At 36.3% G+C, this 12,344-nt stretch overlaps 1 protein-coding gene across 3 annotated transcripts in view; it reads right to left on the bottom strand.

Annotated features, from left to right (window-relative positions):
- Positions 1-12,344, bottom strand: part of LOC135124044 (glycogen synthase kinase-3 beta-like) — a 55,540-nt gene that overhangs the window by 37,697 nt on the left and 5,499 nt on the right. Inside the window, exon 1 of one of the 3 annotated variants that reach the window (XM_064048906.1) lies at positions 1,426-1,745. The exons of the other annotated variants lie outside the window; for them this stretch is intronic. The gene's annotated coding sequence lies outside the window, so the exon portion shown is untranslated. Of the gene's footprint in view, positions 1-1,425; positions 1,746-12,344 lie in introns of those variants that run through there. 3 annotated transcript variants of the gene reach the window in all.

Raw genomic sequence — 12,344 nt, 5'->3', positions numbered from 1 at the left:
GAATGTTTCAATTTTTAGATTTGTAATTTGACGGGTTTCAAATTTTTTATTTTTCTATTTTTCGTTTCGCTCTTTAATTTTCTTTATTTTTCAGTTTTTCAATATCCTGGTTTTACAATTTCTGTTTTTTTTTTCCAATGTAAAATATTTCAATTTTTCGTTTCTTCAATATTTGATTTGCAATTTTTCTAGTATTCATTTTAAATATGTAATAATAATTTCAAAAATTTTTCACTTTGATTTTATAATTTTTTCGATTTTCAAATTTCTCGTTTTTAGTTTTCCTGTTTCAATTTTTTGTTTCTTCAGTTCTTCGATTTGTAATTTTTAGGTTTTCCTCTCTTTCGATTTTGCGATTTTTCGCTTTTTCAGTTTTTTGATTTTTAATTTTTTTCGGTTTTTAGAATTTTCGATTTATCCACTTTTCGAATAAAAAAAACGGGAAAATTGTAAAATTGAAAAATCAAAAATGAAAAACAAAACGTATAAAATGAAAAATTAAAAAATTGGAAATCAAAAACTTGAAAAATTGAGAAACGAAAAATTGAAAAATGCAGAAAAATTGAAGGAATTACGAGTTGAAAAAAGATAAATTATAAAACCGAAACATTAAAAAATAGAAAAATTGAAAAAAAAAATAAGAAAAGGAAAAACCAAAAATTTTAACCTAAGACCGGCAAAAACCATGACCGAGTAAAACAAACATTTCTCACGAAATACAGCAACTACTAAAATCCACCCTAGTTATGCCTCCGCATAGTTTCGTAACCCCCATTATCGCGCATTTTTTCCACGTTACAAGTGCTTCCGTTTGCACGCGTACTTGTAGGTTTTCTTCGAACCTTACTGCTGTCGATCCGCCGCGGCCAACTCGATTCCCACACGTTTTCCGCACTCATACGTCATCCAAATGTGCAGAAAATCCCGTTAAAAATAATAACGCCCGCAGCTTAACCTCCGCTCGATTTTATCACCATAGAAACAATTGTCGCAGCAATAATTATTACATCCATTCATTTATATAAATAATCCCGTTTAATCTCTCACGAACGGCCGGCTTCGAATTTTAATTGGATTTAATTACGGACAAATGGGGGAGAACGCACCCGCTGTCACCGCGAGCGAAACGCGTTAGAGGACGCCGAAAACAGTATCTAAATTTTGATCTATAATTACACCTATTAAGACAAACAGGTCACGGTTTTCGGACAAACAAAACCAGGGACGATTTCCTTCAATTGGATAATAAATAAGCGAAATATGAAATTACCGGCTTGACACTGACACTAATTCTCAAAAACGAAAATTAATTTTTAATAACTGGGCGCTCGCAACGAAATAGACCTCGCCGGACCACTTTTACTTCCCGCTCGCTCTTCGTCGCCCACTTCGCTCGATTTGTTCGATTTCGATTCACAATCGCACCACCCAATTCGAGAACAACCACCACAATAGAGTGACGTCACGGGCCCGCGACGTCAGCGCCTTCCCGGCGAAATGGGTTGGGTTGGCAACAGCCACACAGACTGTGACAATTATCTGATAAGAGTGCACTTCTTCGCGTCACTATCTATCTACACATCAGCACACAAAGGGCACACGCGTTTCGAACTTCCAGCACCGTTCCATTCTAAGCGTCCGTCCGAGAGCACTCGCGCTTGCTGCAAGACTGACTGATCTTGGGTCTTGAGAGTCGGAGTGAATGTCACGACCAAGATATTTACTTTCCAATAATAATTCTCGACTCGTACGACAAATATTTACGGTTCATGTAAACACGGCGAAGATAATCGGCTGCCATTTGGGGGAAATGTGCGCGAACACTGGTGGAAAGTCGGCGGTGAGTAAGAGCGATACCATCTGATAAGATAAATATTGATAAAGTGCGAGAAGAGGAGCGTCGGGGGGTCGATAGGATGAGTTTTTTCCTCCTTGAGATTAATGAATGCACTGTTTTAATAATAACCGGAGGCGGTAAACGCGCCGCTGTAAATAGAGATTTTAAGACGGTTTAATTGGCTATTTCTTCGCGAGAGCCTTTCGGCGAGAGAGCGAAAATAAACACGAGGAGAGTCTGACGCTATTTAAGATCGTGGGGCGCGGGGCGAGCGAGATGTTTAAACGTGAAGCGTGTATGGGGAAAGTGATGAATGCTGGCTATACAAGGTAAGATTAGGTGGTTTTTGTTTTGTTAACTAACATATCACGCGTTTTTGTGGAAATTCTGCACTTAATACTCATTGGCGGATATATCGATATCTCAAAAGAAAAAAAAAAAAGCGATAAAACAAGGAGACAAAAAAGAGGAAGAAAGAATCCAAGAATCTACCAAAAGTGAGAAAAAAAGGGCAATAAAGTGACAATAGTTAAAAGTGTATCAAGGTCATAAAGAAGAACTTTTTCAGCCGATCTGAATAGGCCGAAAAAGTTCTCTTTGGTCAAAATATATACAACGTTTCTTACAGAAAAATAATTAGTTATGTAAGTGATTTTGAGGTTAGAAAATATGTTTTCGTTGTTGGAGTACATATTCTGGAGATTTGATAAAAAACCAGAATCCCACTATGCTCTTGTACTAAGAAAAAAATTATTACCGTCATTTTTCATAACGTTATTCAGTAAAAGTTTTTTTATTTTACAACATTTTGGGACAAAAACGCAAGGGCGAGGACGCAAAAGTAAGTTTTCGACATCTGAGTACAAAAAAGTGACAAATCAGTGCAAAAAAATTACATGTGAGTAAAAAAAAGTAATTTGAACATTTCAGTACAAAAAAAGACACTTCATGGATGTCACTAGGGACGTAAAACGACTAGATTTGTAGTAAAAAAAATGCTAAAAAAGATGACAAGGAACAGCAAAAAAAAATTCAGAAAACTGAAGAAAGGGGAGAACAAAAAAAGAGGAAAAAGGCAGCTTAAAAGTAGGTTAAAAAAAAAAGGGAACAAAAAAGTGACCAAACAAAAACAACGAAAGGAACAGTGAGTAAGGGATGACGAAGTAAAAGGGCGACAAAAAGCGTAAAAAAAAAACTCCCAAAAAGACTCCCGAAAATGGCAAGAAAAAAAAAGTGTGAAGAAAAGAGCAAAAAAGTTATGAAGAATAAAGCGCCAAGAAAGATTATGAAAAAGAACAAAAAAGACGCCAAAAGAGAGGAAAAACAAAAAATAAAAAACAAAAAGTAGGTGCTAAGTTAAGACCGATTTTAGCAAATGAGATACCCTCTAAGGAAAGAGAGGGTGGGTGGGTGGGGCTAGTACTCTTTAAGATAAGACTGATTTTGGCAAATGACATACCCTGTAAGAAAAGAGCGGGTGGGTGGGTGGGGCTAGTACCTGCAAATGACGTATCATCTAAGAAATTTAATTAAATTACTATAAGAAAAGACACTAGAGGATCCAAAGCACTTTTAAATTCTTTCCAAACAGGAATACCTAGAACCCGAAGATTATTTTGAATTTTTCAAAAAAAAAGGTCTCAAAATTAACAGGTGGTCAGGTCAGAATTTTCCTAAAATAGAATACCAGTCTCCCAAAATTCTTTTAAATAATTTACAAAAAAAATCTCCCAAAATAATACACCATGGGTACCCAGGAATTTTTTACTATAAAAGAGCCAAAAAATGGCGATTGAAAGACGGAAACAAAAAAAGCGCCAAAAAAGTTACCAAAAAACCGAACGAAAAAAGTGAGCAAAGAGAAGACGAAAAAGGATGACACAAAATCCTCAAAAAAAGCCCAAAAAAGACTCCCGAAAATTATAGAGAAACAAGTAAAAGAACAAGGCTTGAAACAGATCACCAAGAGTGTGGAAAAAAGAGCAAAAAAGTTATGAAAATAAAAGGCGCCAAAAGAGAAAAAACGCCAAAAAGTGGTGGAAAAAAAGGCGAAAAATGGCATTTAAAAAAGGAGAACAAAAAAATCACCACAAAAGATTGAAGACAAATGTGATCAGATCAAGCGAAAAAAAAGGAGACAAAGAAAACGAAGAAAAAAAAAAGGTTCAAAAATAAAGATGAAATAAGACGGCAAAAAAAAGCCACAAAAAAGACGATGATACAGAGGTGACAAAAACAGGCAACCAAAAAGTACAAAAACCACCAAAACTCGCAAAAGACCACAAAACAAAGGTGAAAAAAGGGAAAAAATGCAATACAAAGCCAAACAAAAAAAAATCAAATGAGCGCGATTAAAAATATAAACAAATATTAAAAAAGGAGACAAAAAGGCGTCAAATAAGGGCGAATAAACGATACAAAAAGAACCAAAAAAAGCTCCAAAGAAAAAAGGTAGCAATAATACATTTCTATCGTCTTTTTTCCACATTTTTATTATGTGGAAAAAAGACGATAGAAAAAGAGGCAATTAAAAAAATGGACAAAAAAGCGGCAGAAGGGTGAACAAAAAAAAATGATAAAAAAGCCACAGAAAGGGGCGATAAAAAAGGACCACCAAAAAAAAACAATAGGGGGCAAAAAAAGACAACAAAAAAGGAAGAAAAGAAGGTTCCAGAAAGAGTAAAAAAACTCAAAAAAAAAAAAAGAGAAATGTTAACAAAAAGGCTTGCAAAGTTTCAAGAGCATTCGGTTTTGCAGGGAACAAAAAAAAGGTGACAAAAAAGCGAAAAGAAACGACAAAAGTATGAAAAAAAAATACAACAAAAAACGGAAAAAGGGCGATTAAAGAAAGGAAAAAAGTCGCAAGACGAAAAAAAAATAAAAACCATAATAAAAAGAGAACAGAAAAAAGAAAAAGGGGACAAAAAGCCACAAAAAAAGACAGGCGATAAAAATAAGGCATAAAAAAAGTGGAGAAAAAACGGCCAAAAGGTGACAAAAAAGCCAAAAAGTTACCAAAAAACAGAATGAAAAAATGAGAACAGGACGAAAACAGTGTCAAAATATTCGGTAACAAAAGGTGAGATAATGGGCGTTTAAAAAAAAAGGATAAAAAAAGTGCCAACAAAAGGCTCCCAAAAATGACAACAAGAGCGAAAAAAGTAAAAAACAATGGCGAAAATAAGGCAACCAAAAGGAACAAAAAAAAATCGCCAAAAATTTGGAGTAAAAAAAAAAGACGGCAAAAAGGAGAGAAATACAACGTGTCAAAAAGGAGAGAAAACAACAAAAGACTACCAAATGAGAAAAAAGGACAAAAAAAAAAAAAACAAAAAAGTGCCAGGAAGCAAAAAAGAGGAGAAAAAAAAGGCGCTAAAAAAAGAAAAAGAAAAAGCGCCTAAAAATGGTTAGAAAAGGTGATGAAAAAGAATAAACAAAAGCAGAAAGTAAGAAAAAAAAAACCTCAAAAAGGTAAAGGTGACCATTTAAGAAACCAAAAAAAGAGCAAAAAAGACAGAAAAAAGGCGACAAAAAAGTGAAGGAAAAAAGACGTCAAAAGAAGTAGGTAATAAAAAAGGGAGAAAAGAGGCCATTAAAAAAGGGAAAAACGACAAGGGCACAAAAAGTAAAAAAAAACAAGGGCCAAAACAACGTGACTAAAAAAAGAGAAGAAAACAGTTCACAAAAAAGAAAAAAAAAAGGCGACAAAAAAAGGGGGAAAAAGTGACAAAAAAAAAGGAAATTAGAAAAAGGCCACAAAAAGGCTACCAATGGCAAAGGAAAGTGACAATAATGAGACAAATGGCAAAAAAAAGGGTAGACTAAAAGGGCGTCCAAGAGAAAAAAATGTGCCTAAGACGACCAAAAAGAGCAGAAGAGTTGAAAGGGAAAACGGTGACAAAAAAAAGAGCGAAAAAGCGCAAAAATGTCATAAAAAAGGCAAAAAAAAAAAAAACAAAAAAATGGAACAAAAAAGCACAAAAGCGACAAAAAAGGGGGAAAAATGAGCAGAAATGGACCGAAAAAAGCTATCAGACAAAAGAAGAGAAAATGGGCGATTAAATAAAAGGGAAGTCAAAAAAGCCCCTCCCCCTCAAGAAGAAAAAAAGAACGAAAAATAAGTAAAAAAACAAGAGTGAAAACAAGGCGACAAAAAAAAGGGGAGCAAAAAGAGGAAAAAAGACGATAAAAAAAAATGAAAAAAGGAGAAGGAGAAAAAGGCTACAAAAAGACTACTCAGAAGCTAGAAAAAGAGACAAAAATGAGACAAAAGGCACAAAAAGGTAGACTAAAAAGCGTCCAAGACGACGAAAAAGAGCAAAAGACTTCAAAGGGAAAACGGTTACAAAAAAAAAATGAGAGAAAAAGCGTAAGTCAAAAAAAGAACGAAAAAATGCCAATTAAAAAAGAAAAGTAAAACTCATAAAAAAGGAAATCAAAAAACGCATAAGTGACAAAAAAGGTGCGAAAAATGAACAGAAAAGGACCAAAAAAAAGCTATTAGATTTTTAAAAAACAGAAAATGGGTGATTAAATAAAAGGAAAACTAAAAAGCTCCCCAAAGAATAAAAAAGAAAGCAAAAAAATTAAAAAACAAGACGACAAAAATGGGGAAAAAAGAACAGAGAAAAAGGCTACAAAAAGACTATCAAAGGCTAAAAGTGACAAAAATGAGACAAAAGGAAAAAAAAAAGTTGACTAAAAAGGCGTTCAAGAAGAGAGAAAAATATGCCGAAGATGACGAAAAAGAGCAGATTAGTTGAAAGGGAAAACGGTGACAATAAAAAATGGGAGAAAAAGTGTAAAAAAGTCATAAAAAGAACGAAAAACGCCAATCAAAGAAAAGCAAAAAGCATAAATAAGAAAAGCAAAAAACGCATAAGTGACAAAAAAAGTGCGAAAAATGAACAGAAAAGGACCAAAAAAACCTATCAGTTAAAAAAAGAGAAAATGGGTGATTAAATAAAAGGGAAACTGAAAAGCCCCCAAAAGAACAAAATAAGAACGTAAAAAAAATTAAATAAAAGAGCGAAAACAAGACGACAAAAAAAGGGGGAAAACGAACAGAGAAAAAGGCTACAAAAAGACTACCAAAGGATAGAAAGTGACAAAAATGAGACAAAAGGCAAAAAAAAGTTAGGCATCAGATAAAAAAGAGAAAATGGGCAATTAAATAAAATAGAAACTAAAAAGCGAAAAACCGATAATGAACGAAAAAAAAAAAGACAAAAAAGCGATAAAAACGGGAAAAAAACAACAAAAATGTTAATACACTCATAAACCCCAAATGCAGACCCACAGTACTTTGTGCATACATAGAATTCATCCAGTAAAATTTTGTAACGACGTCATCAAATTTATGGAGCGGAAAACCAATAACAATTAGCGATTTAACATCACGTTTCGTAGAAATTTTGCGACTTCATAGCTGAGGTGGGTGGTACTTCACAATATTTTTTTATATTTTCAGAATCCTTTGGCGATTATTGTAAAAAAATGGTCTTACAACTAAAAACGCAGGAAAGCTTTCTGGTTCTACATTCTACAGCAAAACCTTAATCCACATCAAATCAGAACCAAATATTTTGTAATATTGTTGAAAAAAGTCTTGCAAATTTACGTTTTGAAATTTCCTCAGAACTTAGGCGCTTTTTCAGTGACACTTTCGCCACCAAATCGCCAAAAAATCGACCTTAGATCAACCACAACACCAAACCCACTCCTACCTCTGCAACCAACAATACACCAATCGAATTTCAACTCCCCGCAAAAATCCGGCTTATTCGTCGAGCGCGTTTATTGCAATTTCCTCCGCAATCAATCCGAAAATACCCACCCCGAAATAAGCGCCCATTAAATATAGCACTGAATCACTAATATCGACATTGACAGAACGAAAGCCCGATCGTTACCCACTTCTGACGTGCAAATCGCGCCGCGAACCGGTCAAGTTCGCGTCCCCAAAAACAATATCGAAAAAGTTGCAGAGGTCAAGAAACCTACTTAATACGAACCAGATGCATCGAGAGCGGATGAAAGTGACGAGAAAACAACAAACACGAGACAGAGACGACAAAAGCGAAACCGAAGACGGACTATTGGATGCCAAAACCGTCATTTGTTTTCCGAGTACACGAATTGGCTCGAAAAAGACGCGGTTTACGTCAAGACTGTTTACGCCGGACTGTCAATGATGGGAAGCGAAATACGCGAAATTTTTGACAAATGTGGTCTTTAAAGTGGCGTCGTTACGAAAAAATCCGAACGAGCCATTTCGCCGAATTAATTACCGCAGTAGCGGCCGCTAAATACGCATAAAACATAATTAATGGCAAACAGAACACAATTAAATCCCCGCTTTACAGCCAGTTAACTAATTCATTTATTAGTCATCGACGCACTACCACCTGGAAAATGAAAATTTTCCGCCCCGAAATGGACGGACGTCAATCGAAAATTGAGATTTATTGTGATTTAAGTAGTCGCGGATGCACTTGACACACTTAGAGCGGGTCATGGGTTCGATAGAACGATCGGCACGCCGAACGTCGACTGATAATTACGTATTAATAAACACATTATCAAAATAATAATAGCCGGGTCGTGTAGCGAAAATTGCACACTACTCCAGGTAATAATCTCGTATTACACGCATGGCCGGAAGCTGTGGGACTCCCATACGTTCCATGCGTAAACCCCAATTAGCAACATTATACATACCGCTAACCAGTAATCTGATACGAATATGGAAAAAAAGCGAAACTGTCGGCTTAAAAATGTAACGCGATACAAAATTTAAATACAGATGTGAGAAAGCGAGATTGGGATTGATAAAATTTTATTTTATGGCAGAGGAATGCGGAAGAGGCGGCTTCGTGGTGGCTGCCGTTCTTCGTAAAATCGGCCGGGAATGTGAATAAGGGTGAGATTGAGTGGAAGACACGCTCAATAAAAGTGTCCTAATTTGTAAAAGACATTGTTTAAAATTCATGGTTTATTGCTTCCTACGAAATTTGCAATCCATACAATATTCTTGCGATCAAACTAAAATTTGACAACAATCTGTCCAGTAGTTTGTGCTACTAATAAATATTTAATATAACAGGGATCTTTAACATACGTTACTTTGTCAGAGTGAGAATTTTCAAGCAATTTTAAGATGTTTAACACACAAAAATTTGGAAAAAACAGAAGACAATAAATAGCGCTTTTTTACTATATTTTTCTGTCACATTTTTTTAGCTGATTGAACTGTTTTCAGGGACTTAAAGCGTGAAAAAAGCTGCAGTTTGATGTATAATACATCCATATTGATGTCATTTAATCACCGAAAAAAGGAAAAATTGTGTTTTCGGTTGGAATCGCGATGAATGAACCTGATCCCGATCCCGCTCCGCTTGACCGTAACCTCAACATTTCTGTATTTTTAATCATACCCAACGCATGAATAATCCTCTCGTAAGCCGCTGTTTACTTGCCGCCTCCCTCCGCTCCTTCTGTTCCAATTTCGCGGCCCATTTTCCTCTTTCCTCGAAACTTTCGCAGCCAATTAACCGCGTCGCTCCCTATGCAAAAATCGCTGATTCACTCGCTCCCGAATGCACAAAAATTATTTATGAGTTCATTCATTCCCGACGTATCAAGGTCCGGATTTTTGGACGCCGGCCCTGTTCGCGGCACGGCGGAAACGCTATTTTTAGCTTGGTACTTTTCGAAACGTCCGAAAATTGTACAATTTCCTCGGGCGATGTTCGTACAAAAAAATCCAATTTTCTATTTTTGCGAATATCAGGATTATCGGCTCGGAGGTGGAGATGTGAATGGGATTATTAAAAGTCGGATGGGTGGTTCGGGAAGCGCGGAATTCGCGATAATTGGGTTGAGTTTCTAGAAAACAATGCGTGTTGGTAATGGGTGAAAGTCGGGTAATTAGTGCGTGAGCTTTACGGAATTGTGTGTGTTTTTATTTGAAACGGAGAAGAGCGGTTTTATGTGTAATCGTGTGTGGATGTTTGGAATTATGGCCCGGAGAAGACGGGATGGGATCAAACGCGATGGACGAAGTTTCATAATGAGGAGAACTTGGCCGGGTAAACTGGCAGTTTGCACTTCACCCCTGTAATCCCTGGATTATTGGGATTTCGACATCAAGTTTAATGATCTGGGCTTTTTTGGGACATTAACGTGGACAGACTTCTAGGACTCAATTTTGTGGCACCAATTTATCAATTCATAATAAAAATTATGAACCCTTAATTTGAGTATAGTCATGATTCAGTAACGAAGTCAGGGGATGCTCAGTCAAGTCATGTCAAGGCAGGTCGTCTGATCTCAGGTCATTACAAGAAAGGTCAAAAATCAGGAAGAAAAAAGACAAAACAGGAAAGAGATCAGGTCATATTCAGCCAGGTCATGTAAACTCAGGTCATCTGATCCCAAGTCATTTCAAGTCACCTCAAAAATCAGGACTGAAACTGATAAAAAGAAAAAGATTAGATCATGCCGAGTTAGATCATCTTTCTCAGATCATTTCAGATCAGGTCAAAAATCAGGAATGAAACCGATGAAGTCAGACCATCTTAAGAAGTCCAATAACAAAAAGCAACAACTTTTGTCAAACTTCAATTCTAAATTTTTCGCAAATTTATTCCAGACTCCACCATTTCCGGAATGTTGATCGGTCAAAATTTGTTATAAATTTGACTGCCATAAAACAACCACTCATATACCGGGTGCTTGGAAAATGGTGGATTAACTCTCCGCTACCCTCACATTTTGGTGAAGTTACAATGATTTTATTTTGGGACCCCATGGAGATTTTTTTTGTAAATTATTTAAAACAATTTTGAGGTTCTAGGTATTCCTGTTTGGAAAAAATTTGAAAGTGCTTTGGAACCTCTGCTATCTTTTTTTTATAATAATTTAATTAAATTTCTTAAAAGATGTCATTTGCCAAAATCACTCTTATCTTAGCAGGTACTAGCCCCGCCCACCCACCCTGTCTTTTCTTGGAACGTATGTCATCTGCCAAAATCGTCTTATTTAAGCAGGTAATACCTAAGAAAAATCCATTAAAGTATAACCAACTAAACACTACAGGTGTTCAAAATTCCTGTCTTGTGCATATAACTAAGCTCCTAATACAGTATAATCTCACTAATCCGACACTTCGATAGATGGGCACGTCCACTAATCCGGCACCCTCCGCTCACGCCTCCCTCGCCCCTCTATATCTGAACGCTTTGGTCTGCCCTCTATGAAATGCTTTATTTTATTCATTACCTATGACTTTTTCACTATAATCCAGTAATCCGAACATTCCAATAATCCGGCACCCTCCGGTTTTTTAATAGTTCCGGATTAGTGAGATTATACTGTATTTCCAAATTTTGATCATTTTTTGTAAAATTTTTGCTAAGATAAAACTGATTTTGGCAGATGGCATACCCTCTATGAAAACAGAGGGTGGGTGGGCGGGCCTAGTACCTGACAAGATAAGACTGACTTTGGCAAATGACATACCCTCTAAGAAACCAGAGGGTGGGTGGGCGGCGCTAATGCCTGCTAAAATAAGACTCTGACCTGACCTGTTTTTGAGTTAAGACCCAGTTTTTTTTTTAATTGAAAACAATCTTGAAGTTCTAGGTATTCCTGTTTGGAAAGAATTTGAAAATGCTTTTATTGCTTATTCTTATAATAATTTAATTAAATTTCTTATAGGATACGTCATTTGCTTAAATCAGTCTTATCTTAGCAGGTGCTAGGCCCAAATCGCCCGCCCTCCCTCTATTTTGTTGGAGAATATGTCATTTGCCAAAATCGAACTTATTTTAGCAAGTATTAGCCCTGTCCTCTTTCCTAAGAGGGTATCTCATTTGCCAAAATCAGTCTTATTTTAGCAGGTACTAGCCCCGCCCACCCACCCTCTTTTTTCTTATAGGTTATATCATTTGAAAAAATCAGTCTTGTCTTAATAAATACTAGCTCCGCCCACACGCCTTCAAGAAAATAAAGAACAGGTGAGCAGGGTTAGTACTTGCTAAGACACGACTGATTTTGGCAAATGAAACAGCCTCTAAGAAAATAGAGGGCGGGTGGGCGGGGCTAATATTTACTAAGATGAGACTGACTTTTTCAAATCATATATCCTCCAAGAAAATAGAGGGCGGGTGGGCGGGGTTAGTACTTGATAAGATAAGATAAGATTATTTTGGCAAATGATACATTCTAAAAAATAGAGAGGTGTATCATTTGCCAAAATGAGTCTCACCTTAGTAAGTACTAGCCCCGCCCACCCACCCTCTCTTTTCTTCGGGGTTATGTTATGCGCCAAAGTCAGTATTACCTTAACAAGGACTAGTCCGCCCACCCGCCCTTTATTTTTTTAGAAGTTATGTTATCAACCAAAGTCAGGCTTATCTCAGCAAGTACCATCCCTGCCCACTACCTTCTTATAGGTTATATCATTTGAAAAAGTCAGTCTTGTCTTAGTAAATACTAGCTCCGC

The sequence above is a fragment of the Zophobas morio genome, unplaced genomic scaffold (assembly GCF_036711695.1).
Source record: "Zophobas morio isolate AGI-343-1 ecotype UQ-CSIRO unplaced genomic scaffold, CSIRO_AGI_Zmor_V1 ptg000002l, whole genome shotgun sequence".
In the NCBI taxonomy this organism is placed as follows: domain Eukaryota; kingdom Metazoa; phylum Arthropoda; class Insecta; order Coleoptera; family Tenebrionidae; genus Zophobas; species Zophobas morio.
This window is presented reverse-complemented; position numbering and strand designations above follow the sequence as displayed.